General features: G+C 41.8%; 1 protein-coding gene across 5 annotated transcripts in view; it reads left to right on the top strand.

Moving 5' to 3' along the window:
• The window catches only part of cald1a (caldesmon 1a), a 79507-nt gene that overhangs the window by 18339 nt on the left and 43013 nt on the right, over nt 1-18155 (top strand). The window contains exon 1 of one of the 5 annotated variants that reach the window (XM_036148807.1): nt 16344-16461. The exons of the other annotated variants lie outside the window; for them this stretch is intronic. The gene's annotated coding sequence lies outside the window, so the exon portion shown is untranslated. Of the gene's footprint in view, nt 1-16343; nt 16462-18155 lie in introns of those variants that run through there. 5 annotated transcript variants of the gene reach the window in all.

Below are 18155 nucleotides of genomic sequence, written 5' to 3'. Positions count from 1 at the left end.
CCTTCTCGGTCAGGTCATCTCGACGGTCCACCATCCCACTCGCCACCCACCCACGCTTTAATCTCCTCGTATCTTTCTCCAGGAATGCAGGCCCTTATTTTGAAAAATACCCTGTCATGTAATACCCTTGAAAAAAGCTTGCAGAGTACCTCCAAAAAAAAAAAAAAAAAAAAATGTTGGCATTCCGCCACATGATTTACTTGTGTGCTAAAACAAGGCAGGGAAGATAAGGATTTATGGCACTTCGGGCTGATTTTTAAATAAATACGCCTTCTATTTGGGGGGATTTTTTTTTTTCCTTCTTAAAAAAAAAAAGGGGGGGGGCTGTCATGCATGCACAAAAAAGGCAATATTGTGTCAGGGTCTTCACTCAGCTGTCATGTTTTTTACCAGACTCTCACAGTGTGGGGGCATTGCATCATGCCTTCCAGCCTCGTGAATGTTTCCATGTAAGGTATGATAGGAAGACATTTTTGCCTTTTTGTGTGGGTTTTAGTCAGCCTCATAAATCACTCCACTGCTTACAATACATTTTTTTTTTTTTTTCCCCTCCCCAGCCCTTCCGATTTTCTCTTTTCTCTCGCTCTGACCCGAGTGTAATTTCTCTCCAGGCTGACGGAGGGAGCTGCCTCGCGTCCACCGCGACCAAAAGCGTGGCGTTTTTTTTTTTTTTATAGGAAGCGTGTCACGGTTGCTCAGCAGATCCATTTTGTTTCCACTTTCTCCTGTAGGGGAAAACGCATAAGGAACCTCTCAAGCTTTATGAGAAATACATTTTTATGTTCCACTTAATGATTCTCAGCCTGTCATGTTATTGCCAGTAAACCAGAGTCGGTGGGCTGCCGTAGATCCTTCTCTGGGGGGTTCTGTTTTAGTGGTGGGCAACAAGGAAAAAGTCTGATTTCACCCTCTTACATTTTAGTGTTGCTTTATTGCCATCCGCTGGATAATCTGTTCTCTAGCCACGGCGTCAGCAGTGGCTGTGCTTTCAGTGAAACCCGCCGTATATCAGCACTCTGGCTCCGCTGGTCTCCCCCCGGTCAGCTCACTTGTAGCAGATTGATGTGCCGTTGTGCAGACGCAGACTACTGGCCGGGGCTCATTTACTCTGACGGAAGGCAGGTGTCAACGCGAGCTGTCCTGGAGGAGCGAGCGAGAGAGAGCGGAGGCTTCCGTTCGCCGGGAAATTGACACGGGGAAGTATGTGACAGCAGGGACGCAACAAGTGGAAGACGGGTGTTTCGTCTCATGGGAAAGAGGAAACTAAACCATTAAATGTTGCTCTTTAAGATCCTTGTGCTTTGTGTTTTTTATTTGTTTATTTTTTTTACATTTGTACTGCGTTCAGTTATAGCGTGCAGTTTCGGGCTGCAGAAAGTGTCTGAAAAAATTGGTTTCACTGTATAAGTATTGAGAAACAACAAGCGTATGGGGGGGGGGGGGGGGGGGGGGGGTTGGTTCCATTTCCAAACTTTACTCCACTGTTTTCCTATTGTCTGAATGCTGTCTCATTCTTCCTTGTGTCCTTCCTTCCTCCATTACTCCCCAATGTCCTTCTTTCTTTCTTTCTTTGCTTCCTTCTGGTCTTTATCCTTGTGTCCTGCCTTACTTCTTTCTACCCTTCCTTTTTTTCTTGTATGTGTCCTTCCCTGTACCCTTGCTTCCTTGTCTTGTGCCCCTTGTTTCTTAGAATCTTTCCTCCCTGTCTTGGGCCTTTTTTTCTTTTCATGTATTACCTTCTTCCCTTTTTTTCTCCCTCATTCATTTCTGTTTACCTTTCCTTTCCTTTTTCATTTACCTCTTATTTTCTCCCTTGTGTCCTTTCTTTCCACCTTGTCTTTCTTTCTTTCCTTCCTCCTTCCTCCCATATGTCCTACCTCCATTTGGCCTTCCTCCCCGTGCCCTACTTGCTGTCAATTCTTCCTTTCTTTATCTTTCTTTTATTACTTGTGTATTTATACCTTTCCTTTTTGCCATTGTCTCACCTGCTTCCCTCTTTCCTTTTCCCTACTTCACTTCCTTCCATTCTTAATTTCTTTTCTTGTGTTCTTCTTTCATTCCCATATACCTCCCTTTGCTTCCTACCCACTTCCCTTCCTTCCTTGTGCCCTTCCTTTCTTGAGCTTCCTTGTCTCCTTTCTTTTCTTTTTTTCATTGTCGTCAGATCACGTCTCCAGCGTTTCTGCGAGCGGCTGCTTGAAGCCCGTCTCATGGCCGCATCATTGCATCACTCTTACATGTAGGCTGGTTTCTGTTTTCGAAATACTCCTCGGTTTCAAATCACCAAAATGCTGTGTCACACTACTGCAGCAGTTTGGACTAGTTTTAATTAGGCACTAAAGACCGAGCAGAGTTTTCTCAGGTTTGCATGGAGCTCCAAGAAGTTGCGACGGTGTGAGACAGCTTAGCGTCAAAACAAAGTTGTCTGGTCAGAAGTATTTCTCCTAGCGTCACCATTTTTAAGGTATTTCTGTTTTAAAACGCATTGGAAACAAGTTTAGACAGTTAGCATGTCTCTGTGTGAATTAAACACCCCACTGCTGCAGACTATGCTATCGACGAGTTAACTTTAGCCTGTCAGACTTTGGTGCATCTTTCTTTCCTTTTGGCCTCCTTTGTTTCCTAATTATGTCCCTTTTTAGCTCTGTTGTGCAAACTACTTGAGGTTTGCACAATTAAGTTGAAAACTGATCATTGAGCTCCCGCCTTTTGTGCTGTTGCAAGTTTGATGTCCTTCTGCTGTGCCTTCAGTCATTATTTGTTGGAAGATGCCTTGAAATTACTGATCATCTGTCCTTTTTTTTTCCCCTTGGTCCCTACTTTCTTTACATTTCTTCTGTAATCCCCTTCCATGTACCAACATTTAGTTGTGCTTGTCATCTTTTGGTTTAGTTGTATTTGTCAAAAGGAGAAGCTCCCAGTTAATTTGATATGTTTCTTGCAAAATAGCATGTCCTCACAGACATGTATTTCTTTGCAAGAGCCAGTTGCAGGAGGATGTGACATAGCAAGGCCGGGGAGGGGGGCGCAGGTCACATAAACAAGCCGTTTCCAACATAAGAAGACGACTGTGGAGTTTCAGACGGACACTTTTTCACCGAGAGGAATGTAGGGGGGGGGGTTGGAGGGACTTGGGTGGAGAGCTCATATGTGAGAGAGAAAGAACAGCTTTTGTGTGTGCTTTTTTTTAAAAAAAAATGAAATGTCAGCGCAGTGAAAAGATCGGCGTGCCTCTATTTCACGTCTCCCAGAGTCGCGCAGGTGTTCGCGTTCACGCGCGCGACCGTGCCCAAACACAGAGGTGTCGCGGCGGGTCCAACAGCGCCATCAATCTCGCTGTGTTTGAGAGGAAGCCAAGGCTGTGGCCACTATGCAGCGAGTGTAAGAGCTCTATCTTGCTGTGCATGCAGCTCGCAAGAAAACCTTCCCTCCTTTTTTTTTTTTTTTTTTTCCCCTTCTTTTTTTTCCCAGTTTGGTTACGGGAAAAGGCAGCATTTTTTCCTTCCATATTTGGTCATATGGAGCTGCCAGTGAGCAGTAGCCTTTTGATGCTGTACAAACATCCCTATTTTGTGTGGGATCTGTGCTTTTTGGAATGCTGTTACTCCAATTTAGCCTGTGCGCGCATCTGAAAGTGCACTTTTTAAAAGGGGACACAAACCCTTTAAAAGGCAAACTCTAGAAGGGGGATTGTATTGCATTTTCTTGTCTTCCACAGAGAACTTGCCTCTTTGCAGTATTATTTATTATTTGGGCAGAAGGAATCCAACTCCTAATGCAAGTGTCCCTCTTAAAACCACCATTTAAAAGTAAGGCATCATTTCATAACCCTGTTCTTCAGCCAGCAGCTACATCGTCTGCTCTCGGACGGTTGCTTAATTTGGAGAATAGGATCATCAGATGACGAATAAGAATTTATCATCTTGGCTCTGTGGCAAACTTTAAAAAAGCTTAAATAATGTTTCATGGTTGGATTTAGTTTTAAAAAGCACTGTTTTTTTTATGTAGTTAAGAGCTCGTACTGGTTATAAAAATGCAGTGAGACTCAGATGATGGATATGGCGCAATAGGGAATTATTTGTTGTTGCAGTTTAAGAGTAACCTAGCTTTAGGCGTGGCACTTTGGAACACACAAACAAACAGTGTCTTTTTAAAAGTATTTCTATCTCTTGAATATTTTCATAGTTTAAATTTAAAAACCACCAAACTTTTTAATGGGATTCTTTGTGATAAAGTAACACAAATTCTGGATAATTATGAGGAAAGAAGATGCATTTGTATTTACCCCCACTTGAATCTTAATAACACTAAATAAAATCCAGTACAACCACTTGGCATCAAAAGTTAATTGATTAGTAGATATAAGTCACGTTCCATTGTCTTTTAATATGCATTTTGAAGTATCGCATTAGAAAAGGTTGATGGAAACGGCAGAATTCGAATTGACTCACAACGCTTCTCAAAAACGTTTTTAGGCTTGCTTGAGGTGGTTTTTTACTTTTTCAAAAAACAGTAAATGCGCTAAAGAGGAGATGGAAACACATTTTTCGAATTAGTTCTGACGTAGCGAACGTTTACTTCACATGACTAATCAGCTGTTTCTGCTGCCGGCGTCTTCGCAGATGTTCCAATAACACTCGATAACAAGGCTGGAAGCAACAGCAGCTGCATGTTGGCCAACGAAGAGACTTGAACATTTCTTAGTCCCATCGGTGAAAAAAAATGAAATAAAACATCAATTAAAACCTCGCTCCATGACTGATCTGTGGTCCATGCTAGGTAAAAACCTCTACTTCCTGTTTATTACAGACAAATGACGGCATTGCGCTTTGCGTCGCCTTGTTAATTCGCTACAAACTGGTAGATGGAAACACATTTGATTCGCATGTTCTTTTTCGCGACAGTTTAAAAGATCGATCAAAAGTCCACCTGAAAGTTCACCCTGAACACACACTCTCTACACCGAGGCACCTTCCTGAAACCTTTTTGTGGTCCCGTCTCAAAGAGAGGAGCCGGAAACACAAGGGGAAATAAGCAAGCTTGCCTATGCAAATTATTGCGCTTATTTTAATGAATCATGTGATTAATCTTTATTGTGCAATCAATTACAGGCCTACTGATAACTATAGCATCCAATCAGAATCAGCTTTATTGGTAAATTCCAAGTTAGTGTGCACAAACAGGGAAATTGACTTTGGTTTCAAGCACTCACATTGTACAGGTATTGGGTATAGATATGTGCATTTTAGAGAAAATAAAATTGACAAGAACAGTATGTATTTGTATGTACAACATTTTTCTATATAAAAGAAAAAAAAAGCGAGGCAACTTTCTGTTCCGTTCTGGCCCATCTAGCTCCGGCTGGCTCAAGCTCCACAATTACAATTGCAGCAAAATAGAGATTAACCACAAATTTAATCAATTATTTATATTCACAACAAGATTTACTGTTTTTACTCAAATATCGGAGGCAAACCACTCTTTTTGCAATAAGGAAGCAGATTTGTCACGTCAACATTTAATTTGAAATGTGGTAGTCCTCTCCAGATTTGCATTTTGCTTGTAAAGACGATGATCGCACATGCTCTCTTCGGGCTCCAAGAGACTTCAGAGTAGAGCTAGACTGAGTAACTGCAGATGTAGTAGATTTTGTTTTTCCCGAACTCACGGAGGCGGTCTGCAATGGACACGTACAGGAGCGGAGGATGTGGAATTAGAGTTGTTCCTGAATGAAGGGAAGGTTAGCCCTGTTGAACTTCTCTACAGTAGACATTGTTGAGGATGGTGATGGAGAAGGCAGTATGGGGAGTTGTTCTCCAGAGATCCCCCTTCATCTCCACAGTGTTGAGTGGGTTAAGCTCCAGGTTGGTTCTGATTGTACCACTGGACCAGCTGAGCCCCCTCCTACCAGTATGCAGACTTGTCATTGTCCTGGATTAGACCAATGAAAGTGGCACAATCCACAAACTTTAGGAGTTTTTACAGATGTTTCTGCTGATTGTTTTATTTTTGCAGGGGAAGTTGATCTCCAGTCTTTCATAATTCCGATTTTGCATATGTTGATTGCAATAACTGTCATTCAGTAGTAGAAATCATTGCATTGCATTGTATCTCTTTATGCTATGTATATTTATGGCCATTTTCTAGATGGAAGGTAAACCTCCACCCTTGTCTCTTGTGGCCTCCAACATGTTTTCGTCTAACATTGTTCTTTTCCAATGGCCTCCATTTACTAATGAGGGTATCTCCTGAAGGCACTTAGTTCAAACTGGATTCTGGAACACAACTGCATACCACACTTTTAAGAATTTTATCCGTTAAAGAAAAAAAAAAAACATATTTCCGAATTATGCACTCTTGGCATTGGTCAATGACATAAAATCCCAGTAAATGGCATTGTGGCTTTATCGTGACAAAACATGAAAAGGTTCAAGAGGTATGAATTTGTTTGCCTATGCATGGTGAGGTGTTCTTAGCCATTTCCTAAAAGGGGGAAAAAGCCCATTATGCCTCTGAAAACAAAAACTTAGTTTTGGGAGGAGATAATTTTTTTTCTAAGAAGGGGGAGTTGGAAACTAAACACACAACAGATAACTGCATGTAAAGAGTTTTGTTGAAAGATATCCTAGACTGAAACATGGGATTAAAGTGCTACATATTGACTAATCTGTTATCATCAAGGCAGTGTTTAAGATGGTGTGTAACAACAAATTGCCATCCAGAGGGAATTCAACTTGACAGATAATTGGAAGAAATGTTCCTCATAACATGTGTTTCATCAAAACTTTCACTTCAGGAAAGTAAGACGGCGTCAAAATGGGAGCAACTGAGTTGCTTGGGCCTTTTATGGATAATTCCAGTATGTTGGACCTCACTTTCTATAATTTCATCCATGATTTGTCTTAATATTTTAGGACATGTGTTGAGGATCTGTACAACAGAACCTGATAAGACTGGAAACCCAATCTGGCTTGGAGCAGATCGGTACGAGCAAACCCAACATTTTAAACATCAGATCAACTCATTTCCCTAATTCGTCCGTGTCATCGTTGGGATTGTGGAGCCATTTATCGTACGGACCACTGATTCAGTGAAGGATTCGACCCGAACTTGCTTTGTATAGCATATGCCTCTGCCGTATTCCATTGAGACTTTCTTGGCTGCGTGTGTGTGAGAAGATAAACCTCAGTCCGCCTGTCTCAGCGCATATGATTCACATGGCACGGAGAAGTGCTATGGAATGTGAACCATTGTCTGGGAATGCAGAAGTCTCCTTTTTCCTCACCAAATGGAAACTTGACATCTTTTAACCTTCAGGTCTTGTCCTCACACTGATGTGAAGTTTCCCCTTTGCCGGTTGATCTTTTTTTTTTTTTTTTAACTGCTTAAGTCAGTACAGAGGAGACTGAAGACAGATTTAACGGAGGATTGCGTTTAATCGTTGGTTCCTAAGTTACTAATGACAATACGCCCGAGGCATTCATGGTTGCATTTCAATTTGCGTTGGCATTACCCTCTCAGGTTTGCCTGTTAAATGCCGTAGGCTCACGCTTGGTGGAAATTTTCCCCGTTTTGAGCTGAAGCTTCTGAAATTTGTTTTGGAAGAGACCGAATGTATGCGGAAAGCAGATGGTAATGAGGCCAAGCTGAGCGCTGATGCAGTTGGCCACCTCATATGTTGCGTACAAAGTATGGTTGCAGCTGAGGATCCCAGCGTTGAGAGCAAAGGTTTGCGGTTGACATTTGCTATGACAAATCAAGAAAGAAGTTTGGCTCCGACGAAAGCTTAAACCCTGTAAAATTAAACTGAGCACTCAAGTTAATTCATGGCCAACCATCCCCGCCTCTCTTCATATTTTAGCTATGCAGAGTGTGCAGCTGTTGGTTTAGTTGAGAAGTTGTGGTCAAAGCAGGAAGGGCAGTAAGAGAAGTGTGTGTGGGAAAGTTAGAATTAAACCGAGCAAAGGCTGTAGACTTGATACAGAGTCTTGCAGCATTAGTGCAATATTGCTTTTTAAAGAAATACTGGAAACACACATTGCTAAAATACTAAGTGTTTAAATGTTATTGCAGAAATAAACTACAATAGAAAACATTTTATGACCTAACAAAGTAATTTTAAATGTAACTTAATGGGTTGCAATAAAAATGGTACTAGACAGAACGAAATAAGCGATGTCGCAACATGTAATAAGTGTAGATTATGGTAATGCATTCAGTTTTAGGACAAAGCAAAAATATCTAGACCTGATAAATTGGCAGGTAGTTCAAAAGTTTGAAGCTAACAGATGTAACTAGGAAAGGGAGTTAATTTGTTGAAATGTAAGTGGCACTTGAAAAAAATAATTGAAAATCATACGATGTGATAAATTTGTAGAATAGAACAGAATCTGTGAATTACGACGTTTCGAAACAAGCCTGAAAAGTATTATAAATTGCATTCGCTGTCTTGTGAATGGCAGTACTAGCTTAAACTCATTAGCTATTTTAAACCCATCGAGTTAACGTAAACCACAAACTAGAAAAGAAAATTTGAGCATTGTTTTTGTTGGAATTATTGGACGGGGTGCGCTGGTGGTGCAGCGAGTAGCGCGACCCATTTACTGAGGCCATAGTCCTCGACGCGGTCGACCCGGGTTCGACTACGACCCGCGGTCCTTTGCCGCATGTCTCTCCCCCTCTTCCACCCCCCTTCCTGTCAGCCTACTGTGTTAAGAAGCGAGCCACTAGAGCCGCGAAAAATACCCCCCCCCCCCCCCCCAAACAAATTTATTGGACACCATTGCCTGCATTGGGATCAGTTTGGGTATTGTAGAAATAAGATACACTTATAAAAAAGTAAATATACATTATAACTGTTATAGTCAGATAATGGGATAAAATGTGGCAAAGAAAATTTTACTCGATGGCATCAAATCCTACAATGTGACAAATGTGTAATTTCACAATTTAACGGATAAAACGTTCGAGAATTCGTGACACTGTTTTATCACTGTGGGTACATTCACACCAAATGCGAACAAAGCGAATGGAGCGAGTGATTTACATGCTATCCCTATGTAAAGGCTCATTCAGGAGCGAATTGACGCGTTTCGAGCAATCTGAATGGCATGAATTGGGCGAATAGAGCGAAGCAAGTAGGCATGGTGGCTACGCGTTTGCTTTTGGTTCAGATTGTTGAACCCAAGCGAGATTTCGCTTCAGTTCAACAATCTGAACTTTTCTGTCAATTTGCGTCTTTATGTGTCCTCTTCCTGTATTTATTTAAGTGCGAAAATGTTTTTTTTTCATATGTTAAAAATATAGCCTTATTGTACTGTCTAAATATGTATTGAGCAATGGTGGATTTGACCAAAGACGCCTGTAGTTAGATTTCTGGAGGGCCCTGACACAGAGCAGCACTGGGTCTTGGACTGATGGAAGTACCGCTGGAAGCGACCCTCATCCAGACGCAGCTACAGGTGGTGGTACTTGCTGAATGCGGTACCGCGCGCGAGCTATTTTTAGAAACACAACGTCACGATGACGTCACATCACGTGGTACGCAGTAGGGCATGCTTGCATAGTCCGCCGCTGTGTCGCTGTAAAAGAGACGTGCGTTACCCTTGGTTTTACTCGGTAAACAACTGCTTTTTCCAAATCTAAGACCATGGTTTTTAAACATTGTTGCTATGGAACGTGCAACAGCGACTCGAGTTACGCTGATCGGCCACATATGAAGGATGTTTTCTTCCAGACTGCCAAGGAGAAATGTGTACGCTTGGAACACCGGGGCGGTCGGCCTACACAACAGTTCAACACGGAAAAAGTTACCAAATTCACGTACATATGTAGCAAGCATTTTGTCGGAGGAAAGGGCCCAACCGAAGAACATCCTGACCCAATTCCAGCGACATCAAGTCAAGGTAAGAGTATTTTGGTGGCCGACATGTTAATAAAGTAGCGCCTGCTATCCAGACCAGCATACAGGCTATCATGGTAGCAGGCGCTAACATGATAGCCTGCTACCAGGCTAGCTTACTCAAAAACATTTCAAATGAGACAAACATTAAACATATACCCATTCCTGGACGGTGATTGCAAACAACAACAAAAAAAACGGCCGACGCTGCCTTGATCGCCGCGCAGGAAAAAAAAAAACAAAGCTTACCGTTCATCAACTCGGCCAGTTTTCCAGTCTTTTTTTAAGCCCTCGAACCTCAAGCCATCGTTTGAGCTGAAGGTTGGTGTGTTCTTCGACAGTGCGACCAGTAATCCGTGTGCCTGGGACATCGTCTTGGGAAAGTTTAACGGCTGTAAAGTCGGTCATATCTGTTATCCGTGCGTTCTCTCCTGTATGCCCTACCTAAGCGGCAAAAGGGGCGTTGCTCTTGAGACGGTGACGTCACGTGCGCGGTACCGCATTGGGTGCGTCTCTGGTGGAACCAGGGTCACCAATGCGTTTTTTGTTTTTTTTTGGGCTTTTCACATTACATACTGGACCGTGACTTGCCCGGTAAAATCCATTTCCGCCATGGTGGGTTGAACAGTTGTGGTCAGGCCATCAACATGAAACATTCACCTTGTTTGCATTCGGTGTAAAAGTACCTTAAGAAATTATAAATATCCCTTTTTAAGTATTTTGTTTACTTCTTTATAACACAATCACATTGTAGTTTGTAACCCAGTTACAAACTGCTGTAGCTGCAGCTGTCAATGGATATCACAACTAGACACACGCTCTATCAGAAAATCACTGAGAGATTTTATTTAGAGTGGCCTACTGCTGTTGAGGAAATGATCATTTAAAGATAAAGATTTTGCATTTAAAAAAAAAAAACACCATTAAGATTGTAATTCACCAACCTTCCTCACATGCAGATTGAAATTACTGTGAGACTACTCTCAGGAGGCTCCTTACCTCTGCGCGAAACCTCAGGTTTGCCCAACTGTCTGTCGGAGCCTCAGCCAAAACAGCTGTTAGAGCGCATTATCTACCAGCATGTAGCGTCTTCCTCTCATTATACCTTCTCCTCTTTATTTTTCTTGGGATGCTTTATTTGTGTGATAAAATAACCATAAAATGGCCATTCTTACTTAGCTAAAGTATACTATCTCTGCTCAAACTGAACTTGAGCACCTTTCTGTGCTCTTCCTCTTAGGCATCTTCTTTCTTATCCTTCACTCATTTTCTCTGCAGAAGGATTGTAGCTTTAACTTTAGCAATTAATCCACTCTTGTTTTCCTGCAACAAAACCGTATCCTTAGACTGTGGTTTGTGTTTGCATGGCTATATGCTAATTCCATCAACACATCTCTGGAACCCAGTCTGAACTGAAAGTTTATCCACCTTGATGGCTTTACAGTTTAAAGTCCTGATACGGCAGAGAAAATGGCCGAGTGACCAGCTGTGTGACGCATCGGATCCCCCTACCACATGTTACTTTGCACTTCTTCCTCTTAAAGCCTGCCAGCTCATCAGGCTTATAATACAGAGGGGTAAGCCCAGTCTGATGTATGAATGAGCTTGATAATTAAGAGCTGTATATGTAAGAAGGAGAATTTAAATTCTATTCTGGATTTAATAGGGAGCCAACACTGGGAAATAGGAGAAATATGATCTCACCTTTTACCTTTCATTAGAACTCTCACTGTTGTTCTAACCCCCAACCCCCTTCCTCCACCTTGTTAAATCATGAATTAAATATGATTACTGTATTTTTTTCGGACCATAAGGCGCACCGGATTATAAGGCGCACTAAATATTCTTCCCAAGTGTGTAATATCACTCCTCCCCTTCACGTACACAGCTCTCTCCTGAGAGGGAGAGCTATCTGTCTCTGTCGGGAGGACAGAGTAGTTGGACTACACTGCCCTGTTTCTAACATAAGGCCAAAATAAACTTAACTTTTGTACTGAATTAACTTACTAGGTTTATTGTTGCTAGCGCGTACTCCCTGGCTGCCTAAAGGCTCCCACATATTCGGGCATACTGTGCGCATACTGTGAGTTTGGTGGACTCCGCGCTGACTCTCCGGACGTTTTACCCTTCATAGTCGAGTGTACTGTTGTAGGAATTTGGTGCAAGAAATGTAGACAATTGCCACACTTTCTGCCAGTGGGACAAAGCAACAGAATGGATGGTAAAATGTGTGGTTAGCTAGCTGAGCATCTAGAGCTGTTTCTTTTCCAGCAGGCTCCCACCGCACACCTGTCAGTGAGAACAGAGAGGGACTGTGATGCCGCGCGTCCTTGTGACTTCCTGCTTGGAGCAGCTCAGTGTATCAAGCTTGGTGTCGCATATAAAACAGTTTGATGTCAAGACTTCTTGCCTCTGAAAACTTTATACTGTGACACGTACCAGTATGAGCGGAGTCTGCCTTGAGTACGCCTCGACTTTAGACTTAATGAGAGCATGTATGACAACGTGAAGTAGGCTATAAGACAAAGACGAACACGGCATGCCCTTATCAAAACATTCTCAAGGACAGACAAGACAGTCACTATCATTGTCGAAAGGGTTACTAAGCTATTTTAAAGGCTTTTGGGACTCTAGTGAAACCGCTGGGGAGAAAACTTGAATCATTGGTGAACTATCTTAGGACTGGCTGGTCTACCAAAGCTCCAAGAACGCATTGACAACTCATCTAGGGGGATACAACAGAACTCAGAATAACGTCACTTGCCTCAGTTAACGCCAGAGTTAATGATTCAACATTAAGGAGGAAATTGGGGAAAAATGACATCATGGTGAATGAATTTGTTTCAAAACTGCTTTGGCCTAGTAATTATCTATCAATAAGTTCACTAAATCAACTGAACTGAAACAATCAATTACTTTGAAAGCTGTAAGGTTGTATTAAGTGTACTTGAAACATTTAACCTTAACCTTTTAACCTAGCTCAATGAGGAAAAATGTTTGTGATGCAAATAAGCAAATAATGAATTAGGTCATTTAGCGTTGCTGGTTAGTCCAAAGGTTTTTGTGGTATGTACAAAAAATACTCTGAATTCTAAAAAAGCAGAGTTTTTATACTTTTAAACTGGCATTTTTTTTTATGTTATTAACTTGGAAGCATTTTTTATGTAACGGTCATTTGAACAACTGGGTTTCTGGTGAAATTTGCTTAGCATGACATTCATTTACTTTAAAGGCATAAAATTAACAATTTCACCCGGAATGTGGCAATTTTTTTTGCCTAAGCAGGAAGGTGTCCTCAGATTTGACTCTAACAAGCTTTGTTATCCAGTTCTGTCAGTGCAATGACTGCACCACCATGCTTATCAGTTTGTACATGTTCTGATATGTCGTGGTTTTGTCCAAACACAGTTCGGCGCATTATGATCAAACATCTCTACATTTATTTTGCCTGGTCGTTCTTCCCAACAAACCAAACGTTTTTATTCTCTTTTTTTTCTTATTGTGTTTTTTTTTTTTTTTTTTTGTCTAACATCATTCTATAACAGGCCTGAACAATCTGAGATCCAGTGCTCTGGTTTTGCAGGTTTTCTGAATATTGCACAACCTGGTTTTGGTGTGAACTTTCTAGGATGTCCACTCCCTAAACATGTTTCATCAGCTAATAATCCTCCTCTCTGTAGAATAATAGACTTCTACCTGTATGCCAATCCAGCATGAAAAAAAACAGCTTTTGACATAATGGTTGATGTCATTCCACATTTACATTGTGGTAACACAAGCCAGTGTGGAATCTGTTGTCCTTTTTTGTGCACTTCAGATGAGATGCAAAAACGTTTAGAACCTGGTTAAGATTACATTGCCTTTATTATGTTTCAGGCATTTGAACCCTGATTAAAAGACTGTGCACTTTCTGGTTAGAATGATGGTATATATATGTTTTCACAATTATAGGTACTTTAAAGTCAAAATATGATCTGAACGTGGGAGGTCAGATCTGTACATTAGAAAATCCAAGTGGTCAATATTCAATTTATTTGCTAACCTCCTTGCTGGATATCCCATAACTAGAAGTACTGCTGGTCTTTGATCATCTGCTTCGTCACAATGTGAACCCCCTATTACACAATAACAAAAACAGGGCCTCCACGCACAAAGGAGGAGGAGGAGCTTTGCTTGGGTGGCAAGTGAAATAGAAGTTATCGAGGCTTTTTCAAGTCCTTATTTTAAATTCAGATTCAAATAACATTCCTGGCATAGCTTCATTGCTGTACCTCGAAGATTAATGAGTTTTGTGCAGAGATTGCGAGAGGATAGCAAGTCCTCTCTTGTGATAAAAAAAAAAAAAAAAGTTGGCTAATCTTGGGAAACACTTCAACCAAAAAAATGTTTTAACCAGCGTTTACTTCATCCCCTTTGTTTGGTAGTTTCCGCCGTTCGGCCAATATCGTTCTGTTGTTTTGACTCGAGCCTATGACAGTGTGTGGACTCTTTATACGTTAGTGTGGTCCCAGCTGCTGTTAGGATCATATCAGCTTGGGTTTCGAGGGCTTTCAAGAGACTGGTACTTAGACACTGGGTTGTGTGCCAGGGTCTGGCAGTCTCAAAAGGTAGTAATTTGACTGGTAAATGTGTCATTATTCCCAACGTGGAAGGCATTGGGGCAGACGGGCGGGCAGAAGGAAGTAGGGGCTAAGTGGATGGATGGAGATAAACAGCAATAAATGGACAAAGTCGTTGGGGGAAGATGTTTTGCAGCTGACAGGCACAGGCAGGTTAAAAATGTGACAAAGTGTTTATTCTGGCTGGCTCGACTTTATGGAACATTTCTCTCCTCTCCTGCCTTTGTTAGCTTTTGCAGTGTGTGGGTGGTCCTTCCAGGGATGCACACATCGGTTTACACCTCTAGGTCGCACCAAAGGCCCGTTCTGTCAGGACTCCGGTGACTGCTCACGTTGCGTTGAGGGAAAGGAGCAGTTATACTCATTGCATTGTAACTACGGTTCTTCTCAGTTTATATTATAGCCCTATTTTAGAGCAAATTGGATCTTATGGGGGCTGCACAAGACGAGCAGGTCCAGATCATGTCCAGTTGTATGGAAATCAGTTAATTCCACTCTGATTCAATCATGCCGTCAGATTCAGATCTTTTTACATGGACTTCAATTCAGTCTTAAACATGCAGCCTTAAAAAAATACAGTCAAACTTAGTTGATCGTGTTATGAAGGCCAGGTGATTACATCGAACCAAGACTTTGCAGCAATCCCGTTTCTTATGTTAGTTTCTGGTGACAGTGGAGAGTAATGACTCCCTGGTAACAGGACCAAAAAACTTCTTGAGAAGCAGGCTAATTAGGAGTAGCCATTTGTTGTTGCCAATAGGGAGTCGGAGAGGATAGTTTATCCATAAAAAAGACACAGCTACACACTGAAGCACTGAGCCAGGTGTACTTTCTATGGGGTAGAAAACAACAGAGCTAACAGAAATTTAATTTGTTGAGATTAAAATTTGTAGCAATAAAAATCTTTTTTTTTCTCTCTACTTGTTTATCAGTTTAGAACGTTAATTGTAATCCTACCTGCGATGTTTTCTTTCCATCCATCCGTTGATAAATGACAGGTCTTTAACTCACTTTGTGAAACTGCGCTTTGAACAGAAAATGAATGCCTCTTAGCTGCATAAACCAAGCATTGTGTGCAGCAATGAGCCCAAATTGATATGCTTTGCGTGCTTGCGTTGCTAATCAGTTTCGCCTCCCTCCGCGTTGCCGGTTTTAGCAAAAGCGTGTGATCCGAATGGCGATGTTTGGAGGCCTCGTCAGAAACGGTTATTGCTCTCATCTCGTCTTAATTACTGTTGTGGCGACTGGCCGTTTCTTACCCCTCCGTCGTTTTTGCATCCGACGCTAAACGTGTAGCTAAACATAGACGTCTGGCCCCATCGAGGGCGTCTCTTAAGAGTCGGAGCGCCTTTTGGAGTGCGACGGCGTGCAGAGGCGTGGGTTTTTGTTTTACAGGCTCACATGAGAGGTGTTGAAGATGCACCGAGGAGGGCGAGGGTTTGCAGGTGTTTTTTTTTTTTTTTTTTTTTTTACATACGCACGCATCTGTTTCTGCTCATTACTATGCAAGCACAAACGATGCAATGCCTCTCCCGCATGCTTGTTTGAATAAATACCTGGGTGGCAATGTCTAATGTGGGACCGCAAATGGAGAGGAGGAGGGGGGGGGGGCATAACTTACAGCATACAGGAAGCTGTGAGGGAAAACAAAGTTTAGCCAAGCTCTGACACGTCTGTAAACAACACGGGCAAAGTTGTGGAGCAGAGATGGGGGGACAGAAAGAGGCAGAAGGAAGGAAGGAAGGAGGGAGGGACAACTGGGAGGGAGGGAGGGAGAAATAAGCAGGCACTCGCCTTTTTTCTGTCAAATGAGGCCAGCTTTGGGAGACCACTACTGTAAGTTGCTGCTTTGCATTTTTTTCTTGGGCAAACCATTGAGAGTAACTGGTATGGTTTGAAGGATTAAAAAAAAAAAAAACCCAGTTTGGAGGCTAATTCAAGGTACGACACTCGCTGTCCTTTTTGTTAATGAAATCTGCTTTAAGAATTGTATCGCCAGCACTATTTGCACTTTTTTTGCTCTACATCATTAAAATATGTGTAAATCCACAGCTTACATGCAGCCAGTCAGCGTTTGCACTGTTTCAGTCAATGTTTTTTTTTTTTTTCTCAGCAAGAATCATAGATGTATGATGGAAGGCTCAGCAGCTCCTGGGTGGTCTCAGGCCTCACAGCCAGTCGTGTACCATGTTGTTGCTGTTTTTTTTGTTTTTTTTTTTAGATTTACTCCAAACTGATGATGTTAACATCCTGTCTTGGCGTCATCGTCCCTCGCTCTCCATCTCCCTTGCTTTCGGGCTTGGTTGCATGCTTTCCGATATTTTCTTTTGGGTTGTATCCTCGGCAAACGAATGCTGTGTGTGTGTGCAAAATTATAACCCCGTCGAGAGAGGTGGCAATTAAAGTTGCACGTCATGCTGTTTAAGTCCAGTGTGGTATTTAAACACCAGAAGCAAGCGCTACTCGAGCTGCCGTTGGACTGATGTTTGCATGAATTGAAAGCACCCCTGCAAAATAGGGTGTAAAGGCCTTAAACTAAATGTATCTTTTATTACAGCAGCATGATGTCGCAGTGGAAAATTGAGAAAAACCCAACTTATAATTGAATTTATTCAGTGCGGGGGAAATATACCATTTAGAGAAGTAATTGCTTTTAGCAACCTAGTTGTGGTATTTATACCTTTTGAGTACTATAAATGTAATCAATTTATAGTTCACATTTATTTTAGGATAGCTTTATTGGTAATGCATAGTTTCTTTTTTTTCCCCTATAAATAAATGACACAGCCCACATGCTTATTTCACTTAGCTACTCTTCTTAATGGGAAAGACATAAAAGCAAAGGCAGATGCGTATTAATCTTCATAAGTTAGGCTATTATACATTTTCTTGTCGCCATTTCCTAACAGCTGTGCTTGTGTGTATAGACATAGCAATAATTGAAATGTTTTTTAATTATAACTGGAACCATAAAGAACAAAGGTGATGAGCACCCAGGTTTATCTTGCAACCATGCACGGTGAGGAGGATGGTAAGGATCTCACCACTGAAGAACTGCACCAAGGTGTTGCATGCTGATGTCTGCATGGTTATCTATGGAGGCACATCAGAAGAAGAAGAAAAAAATTCCCAGCATCACAAACACAATAGGGAAGATTTTTCCACTCCATTGGGACTTTGTGTCAACAGCCAAGCACTACACTTCATTTCCCCTGTTATGTACAGTTTAGGGTCGGTGATACTCCCCCCCCCTCGTCTAAAAAAACCCTGGGAACCCTGTTGGAGTGCATGGCATCATGAACCCTTTGAAACAGAAGGACGTTTTAAGCAAGCATCGGGTGGACTCATGGTCACCGGGTCCTTCTACAGGGAGGGTAAAGGCACAGAGAGGCTAAATTAACACAGAGTAAAAGTTGGACTTTTTTTTTTCTTTCTGTGTGAGGTTATGCTTCTACATTAAAACATCAATTTCATATCAAGGCACCGGTGTCTAGTGTCAGTCCTTAAGAGCGTCTGTCCTGCTGGCATCACCACAACAAGTTGGGCACCCCCTGTGTTGAGTTTTTTTTTTTTTTTTTTACATGTCTTTAGCAAGGGTGCCAATTAAATGCGGTCAGCGCTGTAAATGAATGCTT

The sequence above is a fragment of the Fundulus heteroclitus genome, chromosome 17, assembly GCF_011125445.2.
Source record: "Fundulus heteroclitus isolate FHET01 chromosome 17, MU-UCD_Fhet_4.1, whole genome shotgun sequence".
NCBI classification, from domain to species: Eukaryota; Metazoa; Chordata; class Actinopteri; order Cyprinodontiformes; family Fundulidae; genus Fundulus; species Fundulus heteroclitus.
Note: the sequence above shows the minus strand (reverse complement) of the source record. Positions and strands in the feature narration are given on the sequence as shown.